The 16,004-nt window shown below is 41.9% G+C and overlaps 1 long non-coding RNA gene across 1 annotated transcript; it reads left to right on the plus strand.

Annotated features, from left to right (window-relative positions):
* The first annotated feature begins 457 nt into the window (after positions 1 to 457).
* Positions 458 to 14,806, plus strand: LOC109457554 (uncharacterized). Its single transcript, XR_002139040.2, has 3 exons — positions 458 to 565; positions 11,865 to 12,078; positions 14,730 to 14,806. It is a non-coding gene; the product is annotated as an uncharacterized LOC109457554 (long non-coding RNA).
* Positions 14,807 to 16,004: the final 1,198 nt, after the last annotated feature.

Raw genomic sequence — 16,004 nt, forward strand, 5'->3', positions numbered from 1 at the left:
CTCTTCTCTCTCCCTCCCTTTGTTCTCCTGCCCTTTCCTCCTCTCCTTTCTCTAGGGGCCCCCTTTGGCCTTGGGCACAAAACACAAATGTTTTAAGAGGTGGTTAATGTTTAAGGGGAAAGGGTCAGGCAAAGGCCAACGCCAGGTTGCTCAACTGACAAACAAATTCACCTTCTGTTCTTTCCTAAGCCAATGAGAAGCAGCCAGAAGATGGTCACTCACCTAGCAGTGGCCAGACCTGCTGTCCTACCCGCCCCACACAGCGATAATTGCTCAATGTTGCTGCAACAAATTGTAACTATAAATAGTCTTTATTAAGAAGCCCCATCTAGGATTGGACAGGCCTGATGGGTGGCCCTTCTATGCTGCCTCTTCAAACAAGTTGGAAAAAATTTTTTTTCAAGTGTTGCTTATAAAAATCTAAGCCTGGGGCAAAGTATTCTCCCTTCATTTTTGAGTTCTGCCTGCTCTCCCTGGTTATGACTGCATTTTAGGCCTCTGTGTGGCTCTGACTCTTTCTGCTTACCATTAGCCAAAATGTCGCCTGGTTCCACTGGTAACAAAGGTAATGATAGCAATTCTTTAGTAGGTCTTCCTTTTCTCCCCATTCCTATGGCCCTTACACTTGTCCAGTCTCTTGTGCATAGAACCCTGTAGTGCTTACCATGTTGATTGACAGCCCTCCCTCCCTCCCTCCCTTCCTCCAGGCTACAAGATCAATTCTCCTACACATTTGCTTTCTTCATGTTTTTTTCCTGTTCTGAATTTCTCGGTGACTTCCGATTGCTTGTAACAGTGGCCCACAATGTTTTTAACAAATACCCTATTCTTAATATATATGTTTATTTATAAATTAAATAAATGTGGTATCGATTCATATGAAATATTAGAAAAGCTTACTTTCATTGCTAATTTTTGACAAACAGAAATATAAACAGGAATTCCAATATTTTCTCTCTGTACCCCAATGGATCATTTTGAATAGCCCACAGTGGAACACCACTGGGGATAGCTGAGATTGAATTAGTCAGCTGGACTGTCAAAGTCTTCCAAGACCTAGTTCCAGGTCATTCATTCACCCACTCAACATTTCTTAGAGACTACTAGGCTTTAGGCTATGGGCTAGCCTCAGGGGGTAAGAATAACTAGTCACAGTCCCCATTTACCAGGAGGTCACAGACTAGTGGAGGAGATAAACACATAAATAAATAATTCTTGAAGAGTCATATGTATCATCGTCATGAGAAGTTTGCAGGAGACCTTAAGGAAGAACAGAGAAAAGAAATAACTTCACCTTTTTTAGAGACAGGAAAGGCTCCCTAAGGACTGGGTCTTGAAGGATGAGCTGGGTCTTGAAGATGAGTAGGAGTTCACCAAGTCACAGAAAGGAAAAAGGGCTTTCCAGGCATAAAGGAAAGCACAGGCAAAGGCACAAAGATAAAAAAGAATACGGTGCATTTGAGAAAGGACAAGCAGTTCACAGAGGCTGGTGGAGTATGTGGGGAGTAAGAGAAGACGAAGATTAGTAAGAAAGGTTGAAGTCAAATCATGGAAGACCTTGTGTATCATACCAAGGTTGGATTTTATCCTGAAGTTAGTAGGAGTCATGGGATGTTTTGACAATCTACATTGTCCTCTAAATGTGTTTTCACCTGCCATCCCTGTAGGAGTAGTGAAATATAAAGTAGAAAAAATAAAAGCAGCCATTCCTTAGGGTGGGTCTGGCATACCTTCCCGTCCCTGCACATGTTACTCATGGATAGCTCTTCCTTCTCAGGGCTCCTGGGAAGCTGATGCCTGTGCTACGCAGGGGGCCCTATACCAAGCACCGCAGCCTCTGCACAGCAGGATGCGTTGCGCCCTCTCCCCAAAGTCGAAAGACAAGTTCAAGAATGTCTAGTGTTAGGGCTAAAGCTAATGAGGACTCACGACTTCATGTCTGAGATGAATGGTCACTGAGGTCTTCATGGTGAGATTGGGGCATATTTCTCAGACACCATCAGGAATCTAGCAACCCAAGCTTTAGTCAAAACCCAAATTGTGAAACATAACACAATGACAGATGCATGTAGTGTAACTAAACCAAAATTGGAGAGTGAGAATTTTTCATTTCTTTATTTCCACATAGTTTTCTGGGTGGGGGACACTGCCATCTATCTTCTCTCTTTATTACACTTTTATTAAGAAGTTGTTTGTGCATAGGGTTCCCAAATAAGCCATTCATCTTTTAGATTCATTAGCACGTCCAATTCCTCTCCTAGGAAGCTTTACCTTAAAAACTCCGTAGAGGAGTTTGTGTTCATTTAATTAACCTTTATTGCATGCCTAATGGTTGCCAGGCACTGTCCTTGGCTAGGTGGTTATTTCTAAATTATTTTCCTTCCTAGTGAAAATGGTGCAGATGACCACCATCTCTATGATGGGTACTTTGGTTGTTTTGCCCAGGAAGATTCTGGATTTACCATGAGTCATCTACATTTTCCCTTCCTGGACCAGGTCCGGGTATTTATAAGACCCTTGGTCCATGTTCAAAGTGGTCTGTGTTTGAAGACCAGTACTTTCCTCTGCAGAATAGAGCTTTATTCTGTGTGGTACTGAGCCAGCGGTGTGGAGCTTTTAGCCCTGTGGGCTAACAAAAGGAAATACTCATTCAGAGGGAAAACGTTGTATTGTATTGAATGAGAAATGATAGAGATCTTCATCTGGGGTGGGAAAAGACTTCTTGAGATCATAAAAGTAAAATGACAAACATGAAGGATAGTTATGGAGGGTTTGTGACCATTAGGGCAGCTGACACCTGGGAAATGTCTACTACCAGGTGCAGTAGACAATGAACCAGACCAGAGTCAGAAGCTGCAGTGCTCGTCTCAGCTCTGAACACCAGCCATCTTCTTGAAAGTTCTCACCCTTTCTGGCTTTCCGTACTCCCCTCTGTCAAAAGAAGGTCAGAAGTAGTTTTGACCCTAAGAACTGGCTCTAAAGTGTTACATTTATTTCATCATATTTCTACTCAGTACCAACAAAACTGAGATTTACTAGGTCAGCATTTATCTTTGCATGGCTATAGCTGACATCTGGCTGCTTTCCTTATTCTAGTCTAGATAAATGTTACTTATCTGCCATTTCTCTTTGGAAATACTTTGGAAGGGAAGCGAATGCAGCAAACATTCTTTGCCCTCTGCTGTTCTCATCCAGGCTTCATTTTACTGTTCCTCTAATATCTTCAACCAAGGAGTGAGGATAAGGAAAGAAGAAAGAGACATACAAGGAGAAGCAGAGGCCTGATTCCTCATTAGAGGGAAAAGGAACCAGAAACCATTGCTCTGTGCATTCATGAAAGCTGGCTTTAGTGTCTAGAGTACTATGTGAATAGTCTTCAACACAATTCCCTTCCTTGCAAATGAAAGTGATAAAGCCAGCTTACCTCATTCGAGTATACTGGGGGAAATAATGACACAACTTAAAAACCTATTGTGAACAAAGCACGGTTTGTGCGTTCAATGTCACGAGTAACATTAATTGCTTCTCACATGGGCAGTAGTGACAGCACTGGCGGGGGGGCAGGATTGTCAGCTCAGAGTTGCCTTAATATGAGGGCCCAGTGAACCTCTTAGGCCGAGTCAAGGCTGAGGGCTGGTCTCCAGTTAAGACTACTAAGCTAGTCAGCATGGATGCTCTAGTTTAGGTGGTGAAGAGCTCAGTCAATGGCAAGATATAGTAGGAGCTCTTGAACAAGATGGCCCGTGTGCGGGGGTTCAAGTAATTTCACTAGCAGGGCCACTAGTCAGAAAATGCCATGGCTATGTATATTTATTTATATTCATGTACTGTCCATATATTAGTTATTTACTAATACTGACTTATACTTAGGTTTATCACAACCTCTGACCCTACCTCCAGCCTTCACTTGTGGTTTGTTTCAAGCAGTTTGGCAAACTATGACCCACGCTCCAGATCCAGCCTAGGGCCTGTTTTTATGTGATCCAAGTGCTGAAAATGGTTTTTACATTTTTAAAGGGTTGTAGAAACAACAACAACAACACAAAGAAGAGCATGCAACAGAGACCTTATGTGATACACAAAGCCTAAAATATTTACTACACGGCCCTTTGCAGAAAAGCTTGCCCACTCCCGCTCTTGAAGGCTCACTGGCCTCCCGTGCCTAACACAATCTGTGCTTGTTTTCTCATTTCATCCTGACAGCGACCCTGTGCAGTAGGTAGGACAGTGTTATGATGTCCATTTTAAAAGGGGGGACACAGAAGCCTGGAACAGTTACACAACTGCTCCAAGGTCACGGGCCTGGTGGTCATTCTGGAAACAGAACCAAGGCCTAATTCCCCATCCAGGAATCTTATCAGCAGAGGACAGAATGACTGACCCAGCTCTTCTTCACAGAGAGGAAAAAAAAGGTTGAATTGTATCCAAACTGATTTGAGAGTATTGGGTCTGTCCACCCTTTCTTAGCAGACAGCTCATTGGGGGGGAAATCGTGAAACGTATTTGGAAATGCTAGAAATGTTTAACTAGCCTCATTATAGACCTAGGCAGATTAAGCAACAAGAGTTTACCTTCCCCTGCAGCCCGTGTCTCAGCGCTGGAGCTGACAGTGCCCCTGCAGTTGTACTGCACTTGTACCAAATGGCTGCCTGCTCCTCTCTGCTTCCTGCACTCCCATCTCATTCACTCTCTGCTGCCCTGCTGAGCGTGCCCTGCAAGGAGCAGCTGGAGGAAATGAATGCCCACATTATCCACCCATGGTCTGTGAGCAGCCACAGACCCCGGGCAGCAGCTGGTGTGGAGCGCCTGTGTCCCCATGTAAACAGCCAGCCAGGCTGAGTAGCGGCTTGTTCTCCTGGCCACGCCTGGGCAAGGTCTTATGGACACTGGGACCCCCCTGCTGCTCCAGGGCTGAAGAGGGGCTTTGTGCCTTTAATTCAGACCTTAATCCTCTTGAATGTTACCAAGGTAGAGACCTGAAGTAAAGGCAGGCATATGATTGGTCTGAGTCACCTCCAGGCAGGAGGGAGTGGGTCTGCCCAGAGGCAGGCCCAGCAGTCTGCCTGTCAGGGCTGGTTTAGGAAGCCTTGATACAAACGGTAGGAGGCTACACTGGGTGCCTTTAGGGACTCTTCTAAGAACTTACAATTCCAAGTCCTCAAATATCTTCCTACTGGCCTCCCATGAAGTGACAGAGTGCCACTCTTTGAGATTGGCCTCTCCGAAGCAAATCGGTTTAGTCATTACTAATTTAGTCATTTGGTAATTTAGTCCTTATTCTGCGGAGATCTGGCTGCTAGGGAGGAGTAAGACAGACAGGAGTAGGTCCCTGCTGACTAAGTCAGACCTGAGAGCACTGAGGATGGGGAAGAAGACACAAGTGAGGTCAAGGTCAGGAGGAGGCTGCAGCACTGAAGGGGCTGGCCAGGATAAGGTCTTGTTCTCCTTATATCTGGCTTTGATTTGTTTCCCTCCTATTTCCTCTTTTCATGGTGGCTCAAACCTAAGGAAGGCTTCTCCATGCGTTCGCGTGTAAGTCAGCATCTTCCCATCTCCCCCTCAGTGGCTGTCCCATCCTCTGCCCTTCAAGGTCACACAGTTCCCCTTGCACATTCTAGTTCCACATCAGCAAGCTTTATCTGAAAGAGCACACCGCTCCTTCCGCAGGCCCTGTCCTGTCTGGTACTTCCTATGGCCTTTCTTTCTTTTGACCTTGAATTACAATTTCCAGGCCCTGTCCTACTTTTGTCATTGGACTGAGAGTCACATCGGGGAGGGACCCTGTCTGACTCAGCTGTACCAAGCAAGTCCCTTGCCCATAGTAGACATGTAATAAATATGGAGCCATTGCCGTCGTTCCTCCAGCCAGATGCTAAGAAAAACTTTAAAAACCCCAGGTAAGGGCCAGCTAGGGGATTTAGAGTAGCTCTAAAGCTAAGAGAGATCCTCTCTGGTCCAGAACTTTTTAAAAAACTAACGTTATTCAGAACATCAGGTTGCATCAGACACTAAGAGACATTTCCAAACCTCTTAGTAATCCACCCAGCCAATGCTTCTGCCAGTGAAAACACTGACAATGATGGGGGAGAAGAAAGAGTCTTCTTTTTCTATCAAAGTCATTCACATAGAAAGATCAGTTAGGGGTTACAGAAGACAGTGCTTACAAAGGGACTCACAATGCTTTCGCTCTGAAGCCACATTTTTCATTCTCAATTGTATACTTTATAGGTCCCTCATTATATCTGCCAAGAGAGGCAACCTGCTGTGTCTGCTTATTTGCTGAATCATTGCCGATTTAAACTCAGCAAATAGCAACAAAAAGCTGTTTTAATGAGATTTTAAAGTTCAGCTGTGAAAATTGAAAGTCACCCAACATCAAACCACCCAAACACCTGCTAATATTGCACTGAAATGTTCTTGTCACTCACAAGGACTCTATTTCTGACCAGCCAGTTTACAGTAGTGGGAAAGAACCACGGGCAGGAAAGATGAGGAGCCATGGGCTTGCTTCTGCTTGCCAGGACACCTTTGGGAGAATTAAATAGGTAATGTTTGCAAAGGGTACAGCATAATGCCTGGCAAGGAGGAAGTGCTCAATAAATGTTGGTTGTCCTTTCTGCACTCTTTTCTCTGAGATCACATATGAGTAGGGTTCATTGTGATGCTCAGTGCTCTTCGTTATGGGACATGGAGTATGAAGACATTCCTAGTTCTGAATAATTAAATAATTGCATTCACCTAGACACAAAAAGATCATCCATGGGCCAATGATGATTGTGTCACAAATCAAGAGTATGATTAATCTAATTCTATCCTCTATTGTTTCAATCAATCACTTAGACCTTAGCTTGTCCTGTTAATAGGAAATTAAGTATCTCCCTTTTGAGGGCCTCCAATTCTCATTCAAAGAACATTCCTATGTCTCAGGGCTAGCTCAGTCCTAAGGTGCTGATGCTCGGTCCTGGTTTCAAGGCCAGGCACAGGTGGAATTGAAAATTCTTAGTGGTCAACTGCAGTCTCTGTCTCAATGTCCCTGTCACACAGTATTCCAGACAAGGCTCTGTGTGGCACAGTCCACAGATACTTGCCTGTGCAGGGATAATGCCCTGAGGTGCTGCCTGCTCTGCTGCTGAACTCAGATATTCTGTCCCCAGCATCAGTTACATGCTGTCCAGAAACCAGTCTTCCCTCAGCGTCAGGGACCCTCAGGTCAGGGGTTGAAAGATGCATACCTATACAGCTGGTAGGTAACAGAAATGAGGGAAGTGGGCTGGATTTAAGAAAAATCAGCACACAGGCTTTATTTTTATTGAATGTTAATGTAAGCAGGTTATATATAAATGGGTGTAATACTGGTCACATTTGATATTTATCAAGATGCAAATTGAGGGCAAGAAATATTTAATAATAAATCAAAATTTTCTTGTTTGTAATTCATTCCTTCTTTAATATGAATCTGGAAACCTTTTCTTCTGTACCAAAATGCCAATGGCTAGTCTTCCATTCTGTTTTGAACATGAATAGAATGTTTGCATCGTGAGAATTCTGGTACTTCAATATTGTCACATTCAGTTTCAGTACTATTTTGCCCTACAATTTCATAATATCAATTTAGAGTGCTTCCTTTATTCCTTAAGATTAATCAAGAAAAGCAAACTCAACAGTGTAACTTCATTTTCATTAGTTTGAAATATACGTTTTGGAGTCCAGTCTTTTTCACATCTATAATTTTGAGAATGACGTTCAGCCTATCACTTTCATTTCTGGAAAACTCATCCCAGTGTAGTTAAGTGAGCCAGATTACCCCCACAAAATGAGATTCTTAGAGGTAATTTCCTTTGAAATGAGTGAATTGAATCTTATATACTTTTAACTGCAGTGTGTAGATACCTAACTCATGGACACTCTTAAAAAGAAATATCCAAGTGTTTCAGTGGTCTAGTTTTTTGTGGGTTCGTATGGAGATTTTTCCTTGGATCGTGTGAACAAGTCAATTTCTTTCAACAATTCATAAAAACCCTTCCCAACTCAAAACCACCTAAACTGATCCACCCAAACTTCACGAAATACAGCAGAATATGGTACCTATGCTTCAAGAGGGTCACACAATCATTGTACTACCAGCAGTTCAAGCCACAGAAGCATATCCAGTGCTAGTGTTAATTACTACATCCCTGACATTTTCCAATCCTAACTTTTTACTACTAAGCAATTGCTGGTGGATGGCGTAACAAACAGGCTTAAGTTCCATGCCCTTATAAATGTTGCTTCACTAAGTTTTCCAAGAAGTCTGACATTTAACACCATCCAGATCACAGATCACAGATCACAGGTTGTAACCATGCTGACTAATATTGACCAGTCAATGTTCAAACTATCAAGCCCTGGCACCCCAAAATAAGTCATTTCCTGATATCATGTCTATCATATGGTATAATTTCCAAATGGTCTTTCTAATCCATGCATCCTAATAAACTCCATAAAAGATATACATACATGTACTATACAGTATATTTAATATATATACTAACATACTAGCTCATCAGATACAAGAAATCACTAGAAATTTTTTAGCTTTCTTATATTACTTATGCTATAGATTCTTAGCCATATTTGTAAAACACCAAGCAACAGGATTTCTGGTTGTTTCTGTTTGGAATGTATCATGTCTGTTCTATTCAGAAGATATTCTTTTATACACTCACCATCCACATGTGGTTTTGATGCCCAGAAAAAAATTTTCCCTTAGTGTATAGTAGCATTTAACTACAGCATCGTTTTTTAAAATGCCTGTCTTCTCTTTAGTTTAAGTATTTCTCATCAAGTATCTTTTTTATATTGGTCATAGTTATGACCCTGTTTTTTCACATAATTTATATTCTTTTGACACAGAAACATACAACAAAGCAGAATTATTATGAGTCTTAACATTACCTAACCTTAGATGTAATCATCTATAAGCATTTCATTGTTTTTCACTTTGTGTCCTCCTTTGTTTATGGTAAAGGGAAGAAGGAAGATAGGAAAGTGAAGGTGGGAGAGGATCTAACCTTATACACCTACCGCAAGCCAGGAGGATGCTAGCCCTTTTATAGACAAGGTCTCATTTAATCTTTCCAATAAAACCATGCATGTGGGAGATGGTATTATCCTCACTTTACAGATAAGGAAAAGAATCTCAGAGAAGTTAAGTATTCTGGCCAACATGACACAATTAGCAGCAGATCTAGGATTTGAGCAGCTTGGTTTGGCCCCCAAGGCCCATGTTTTATCCACCACACACTGCATGATTCTTAGTTCTAGTTCAGAGCCTTCCTTGCTAGTGAGTTTTCTCAGGTCACTCATCCCCTGAGCAGTCCATGCTAAACGAGGACGCTCGGTTCTCTTATGCTCTTTGGGCCTGGAGGCCATGGATCAACCTTGAGTTGACTGGGTTGGAGGCCAGAAGGAGGAGAGACAGGGCCAGGATGAAGAGACTGACATGCCAGTAAATGAGACCAGAAACTGAAGGTGCAGGCAGAGCCGTGGGTCCAAGCTGGGTGAGTCTGTGGGACGCAGGGTCAAGAAGAGGCTGACAGTCAATGACCAGGAAAGGCAGCAAGCCAGTCCAAGGCACAAGACCTGAACACACTTAGGGGCTGCTCAACTCAAAAGCAGTGACTGTCAGAGAAGCAAAGCCTTTTCAGAAGGAGATGGAAAAACCAACCAAGCAGATTGATTTTATACTAGCTGACACCTTGTGCAGGCTGATACTGACAGAATATCAGTGGTTAGATATAGTAAGAGGTAACTTCCTAATGGCATTTGGCATTTCCCTCCCTTCCTGTCTTTCCTCTCGGTCTATCATGAACATTGAAAAAAATTAAAAAGCAAAGAAAGAAACGAAACCAACAGAAGGAATTACAATGCAAAGTTACAATCGCCCACTTACTCTTCCGCATGTTTTGCCTTAGCATGTTGTTGGAGGCAGATGCTTTCTGCTCTTACTTTTGGTGGCTACCTCCCTGACTCTAAATAATTTATATACTACTTCTTGGCTTATTAATTTAAGTCTAGTCACTCAAAGGATTTAACACATTTTTCTTATGCTCTTCTCCTCTTCCCAAATGTTGTCAATTATTTGTGTTCTACTATTTATTTCCTTTGTACTTTTAAATAAGAATGTAAACATGTATTTTTATATTCCATCAACTTTAGAAAGTACCTCCTTTATTTTCAGCTTTATTGAGATATAATAGACAACTAACATTGCATAAATTTAAGATGTATAACATGATGAATTGGTATAGCATATATTAAGAAATGATTACCGTAATAAGGTTAGTTAACACGCTCATCACTTCATATAGTTATTTTTCTGTGTGTGTGGTGAAAACATTTAAGATCTGCTCTCTTAGCAACTTTCAAGTATACATACAATATTGTTAATTATAGTCACCATGCTGCACATTAGGTTCTCAGAATTTATTCATCTTAAAATTGAAAGTCTGTACCCTTGGGCCAACATCTAGCCATTCCTCCTACCCACCAACCCCTGGCAACCACGATTCTACTCTATTTCTATGAATTTGGCGTTTATCTTTTAGATTCCACATATAAGTGATACCATACAGTATTTGTTATTCTCTGTCTTTATTTCACTTAATTCAATGCCCTCAAGTTTCATCAATGTTGCACAAATGGCAGAATTTCATCATTTTTTATGGCTGAATAATACTCCATTGTGTTTGTAAAATCACATTTTCTTTATCAGTTCATCCATCAATGGACCCTTAGACTGTTTCCATGTCTTGGCTATTGTGAATAATGCTGCAATGAACACGGAGTATATCTTTAAGATAGTGATTTTGTTTCCTTCTGATATATCCCCAGAAGTGAGATTATTAGATCACATGGTAGTTCTATGTTTAATTTTTGAGGAACCTCCATACTGTTTTCCATAATATATGCACCAATTTACATGGAAAGTGCCACTTCATTCCCAAACTAAATTAGATTAAGATATGAGTACTCCACCCTTCTCCCCATATACTTCTCAATTTCTGACATCTGGAATTTGTTTTTACACTGTCAAGGTTGATCATATTACATTTTTTCTACAACCATATTTAAGTCTTCTGAGTTCTGTTGCACTGATTCTCAAGATTGGAAACCAATAAACTTTAGGTTAATATAAACTGAAATTATTAATACATTAATCAATTCTTTCCATAAATATCGAGGCAGGCACTGAGCTAGGATTATACTATGGGTCCAATGTCACGAAGCATAGGCTGTGCCCTCAGGTTTAATGGATTCCATTCATTACACTCCGTCGGTGTTCTAATACCATGTCACTGTTTGGTGGGGTTTGTTGAAGGACAGGCTTCACTTTGTTGTGAGCAGAAAGAGGAGTCTGGCTAGAAAGATCTCAAATGTCAAAAGCTGGGGGGGTGATTACACAGGGGTTTAGAAGCTTGAATTCTCAGAAAGAATGCCAGTGTCTATAGAGAAGACAGCTCTGATTTTTGCCCAGGGTTTGGCTGCTAAAGCTCCAAACTCAGGGATGGATGAGGAGAGTGTAGGGCTCTACCAACTGGCCAGTTTGGCAGACAATCTGAATTTTCTCCTCTGCAACCCCTCTCCTTTCCCCTCACCACCATTTTGGAATGTGGTTTCCTTGATTTTATAATCAATCAATGGGCTTTTATTTTCTTTACGTCTTCTGAAAATATGTTGGACTCTCACCTTCACTGTCCCTCCAATTACCTTGACTGCTATAAGTTTATTACCTTTTTTAAATTTTATTTTAATGAGGTGTCTGGAAGGAGAAAACCATGGTCATATGAGTATTTTATTTCTTTCCTGATTATGACATTGTTCAGATTTATTATAAAGCTCAAACCATCAAGGCAATTATAAAAAGGAAAGGAAAACTCCACAAAATCCTGCAACTTAGAGACTGCCACTCTTAACATCTGGATGGAAATCTTTCCTGAATCTACCAGCTTTTCCAGCTGTGTGTGGAATATCCAGAGGGAGTTTGCCTGTACTTTCATCTCTGAGTTTTCACTTCTTGGGGGAGCCATGAAGCCAAAGGTGAGAACAAATAGTCAAAGGGAAATGCTCCTCATTTTTTGTGAAGCAGCTTCGATCTTTTTACCTAGGGTTGCCCCCCTCCCCCCTTCTCTACTTTTCCTGCTTCTGACTTTTCATCTTATGGTGGAGACATTGCATGCCCTAAGCATTCTGAGTCCCTTTGCAGAAACAGCCTTTCTAGAGCAAATGCTTCTGGATTCTTCTTCGTCTGGGTTGGCAAATAAACCACTAAGTCAAAAATCAGACTTATTGGGGGCAGCCGGACGGCTCAGTTTGTTAAAGTGCGAGCTCTGAAACTGGTTCAATTCCTACATGGGTCAGTGAGCTGCACCCTCCACAACTAGATTGAAGGACAACGTCTCGGAGCTGATGGACCCTGGAGAAACACACTGTTCCCCAATAAAATTTAAAAACAAATCAGACTTATTGGTTTACGAAATTCGCATTACATAATTGGGTCACACTCCTGAGTCTTCTTATGATTAAACAAACAAACAAAAAACATTGCCCATCTAATCTCCCATTCCTGGGGAATGGGTCTTCTATCTGAATGGGTCTTTTCTCTGAATGTACACGTTCTGGAGTGGAAAGGAGAGGGCATGGGCAGAAAGTCAAGATAACAAATTTGAGAGAGGAGTACTCAACTGTCCTCCCCACCTTTCTTCCCTTTAGGAACAAGCTCTCTCTTTTTTCCAGTTTTGCTGGAATTGTTTGCTTGCTTGTTTTAGACATGAATTAGAAAGGAGACAAGTTTGATTCTTTCCAATTGATTGCTGCACCAGCTAGAGTCAGCAGAAACTAATTTTGCCTTCTGCTGTGCGAGTGACCCACAAGGTCAGAAACAAGAGAAGTCTCAAGGGCGTGGGCCTGGCAGACCCACTTAGTCTGTTCTTTACATGAGGAGTCCACGCAGGCACCCACATGAGGGCATCAGATGGCTCTGTGCTTCTCTGGGCCACCAGTCAACTCACTGAGTCTGGGCTTTGCTTCTGTCTTGGCCCAAGTTCCTGGCAGAGAAGAGGCTGCAGACTGGGGATGGCCTCACTATCTCACCACAGACAGGCTTAAAGGAACAAAACCATCATGTTCCCTCTTTGAGGAGGGCTTTGGAACTTTCCTCAAGTTTTTATTCTTTTCTCCTTCACCACCATGCGAGAAACTTTAGACAAGCTCTAGTACCAGGATGGTGAGGCTCTATGCCTGGCAGTCAGTACAGAGGGGGCAGGATTCTGCCTGAGGTGGACACTGGCACTCTGGGAGGCCAGCCCTCCTTTTCTTATAAGGATTTGATGACTATCACAGGGACCAGGAGGAAGAAATCTCTCACCTTCTTGGATACGCAGATATGAGGTATGATAAAAAAATATACTGAATGTTTAAATTAAAAAAAAAATATTACAGTAAAAGACACATTGCCATTATCCTCCCTCAAAATACACCCCCTCACTTCGAATACACTTGTCCCATCGTTCCTGCCACTTTCTGAAACAGTCCTGGAGGTGCTATTTCATGAGTGTCTTTAGTTGCGCTGTCGTGGCTGCTGTCGATGTCCTGAATTGATTCAAAATGTTTATCTTTCATGGTCATTTTGATTTTGGGGAAGAGCCAGAAGTCGCACGATGCCAAATCCAGTGAATAAGGTGGATGAGGACACACCATAAAGTTTTTATTTGACAGAAATTGCTGCATCAGAAGCGACGTGTGACACGGAGCCTTTCTGTTGTGATCACAAAATATGGTGAATGTTGCTGCCGAGTGCCATCCAACGGAAAGGCCGGGATCTTCAATACCGGAAGTGGTGCGTCAGACCTTAGTAACTGTGTGTGACAAGTTTCAACTTGTTCAGTGCAGTCAGTCGGGTGTGAGCTACAGATGAAGACATATGTTTTAAAGTGCGCTGTAAATCATCCTCCATCATGACAATGCTTCGTGTCACACATCGCTTCTGGTATGGCAATTTCTGTCAAATAAAAACAATACTGTGTGTCCTCATCCACCGTATTCACTGGATCTGGCACTGTGCGACTTCTGGCTCTTCCCCAAAGTCAAAATGACCATGAAAGGTAAACATTTTGAATCGAATCAGGATATTGAGGTAGCAATGACAGGAAACTAAAGATGCTCACAAAAGAGGACTTCCAGAACTGCTTCAGAAAGTGGCAAGAACGATGGGATAAGTGTGTTTGAAGTGAGGGGGAATATTTTGAGGGGGGTTAATGGCATTGTGTCTTTTACTGTAACATTTTTTTTTTTATTTAAACGTTCACTGTATTGTTTGATCACACCTCATAATCTCATAATTGGAGTATTCTTTGAAATTCTGATTGAATCTTTTTTTTTTTTTTTCGAGTCATGGTCCTTGTGGAGACAGACTATTTTATGGCAAAGAGATAAGTCTGTTCTGAATTTTTCTCATGGCCAAAAGTTCTGTCGCCTGGCAATGACCTCTTTTCAACATTTATTATTATTTTTTTAATTTGGATTGCATCAGGTCACTGAACTGAAAGATCAAATATGGAAATAGGAGCACAAAATTAAAAGTCCCCTTGTCAAGCTTCCCACACCCAGGGAAAAAGGGTAATAAAACAAGGGTCCCTGGAGAACAGCCACTTATCCTTTTATACTCAACTCCTTTCCCTTTTTCATTGCAGGCTTCTTGGACCTTGTAAGGCAGAATTGAACTTGCTGGTCTTTGGGTTACATAATAAATCTAATTGTACAATTTTGCAATTATTTGTTTATATCTTTTTTCCCTATTAAAATTTGAGCCCCTTGAGGGTAGGGACTCTCGTCTATTTTTGTATCTCTATCGGTGAGTACAGTGCATTACACATATAAGGTAAAAAGAAATATACTGATGAACACATAAGTGAGTGAATAGCATGTGAATCATAGACTTTCCTTCTCAGTTCACATATCCAAAAATGGTGTTGCCTCCATGAAGCATGTTTTTCAGGCCATCAGTAATAACAAATAACAGCTACAGTTTATTAAGCACTTACTATGTGCCAGGAACCATGCTAAGCACTTTATGCAGACTATCTCATTTAGTCTGGACACCCCCAAGTTCACACATATATTGTTATATGATGTCACAGTGTCTTGTACTTTCCCATTGTGCTACCTGCCTGGATTGAAAGCCCCTGAGGGCAGATACAATATCTTTTCTTACATGATACCAAATTCCCCAGCCTGTAGCCCATCTAATACATGCCACGCAATCCATACTGCATTAATTATTTTTACTTTAATGAATTCTTACAAATCCCTGTCAGGTGCTTTACAAGTACTTTCCAGTCCTGAGTATCTCTGTTCCTTTCCACTCCTCAGACAGAACATAAAAGAAACTCGCAAATTCTCCTTGTGATAGCTGAAAACACTGATGACCTCTATTGTCACCATTGGTTACTCTGTACCTCCAACCTTGGAAAGACTCTCCCCGCTCCCTGATTGTTTATCCTTTTGGTCACTATTGACACACTCATGTGGTTGTCTTCACCAACATAACAGTGCTTCCAGACACTGCCACTGTTGTTTTGGGATTGCAGGTACCAATAGAACTAGAATGAAGTAGTCACATCCAGGAGTAAGAGAGGGCAGGACAGGCTTTGGTGAGGAAACTGCAAGAGTCCACGATGTTGAGATTACCACTCCCACCAGTCCCAGGGATGTGCCCAGTTTAGAAGGCTTAAGGTAACCACTTTCCTGGAAGGAAAAAGGAGGGTCCTCAACTCTATAAGTTGGAGGGGATTTCCCTTTGCCCCCAGCTAGAGTCTATTCCCAGCCCATTTTTTCCACTGATTGCCCCATTCAACGTATCTGTTCTAATAGGGTTTTCTGCATTGTGTCTAGAGGTTTGTTCTGCTCAGCAGGGTTCCTTGCTATCACCTGAGATCCCAACTTCTCCTTACTGCTCTATTTCCAAG

This window comes from Rhinolophus sinicus, linkage group LG04 (genome assembly GCF_036562045.2).
Source record: "Rhinolophus sinicus isolate RSC01 linkage group LG04, ASM3656204v1, whole genome shotgun sequence".
Classification (NCBI taxonomy): Eukaryota; Metazoa; Chordata; class Mammalia; order Chiroptera; family Rhinolophidae; genus Rhinolophus; species Rhinolophus sinicus.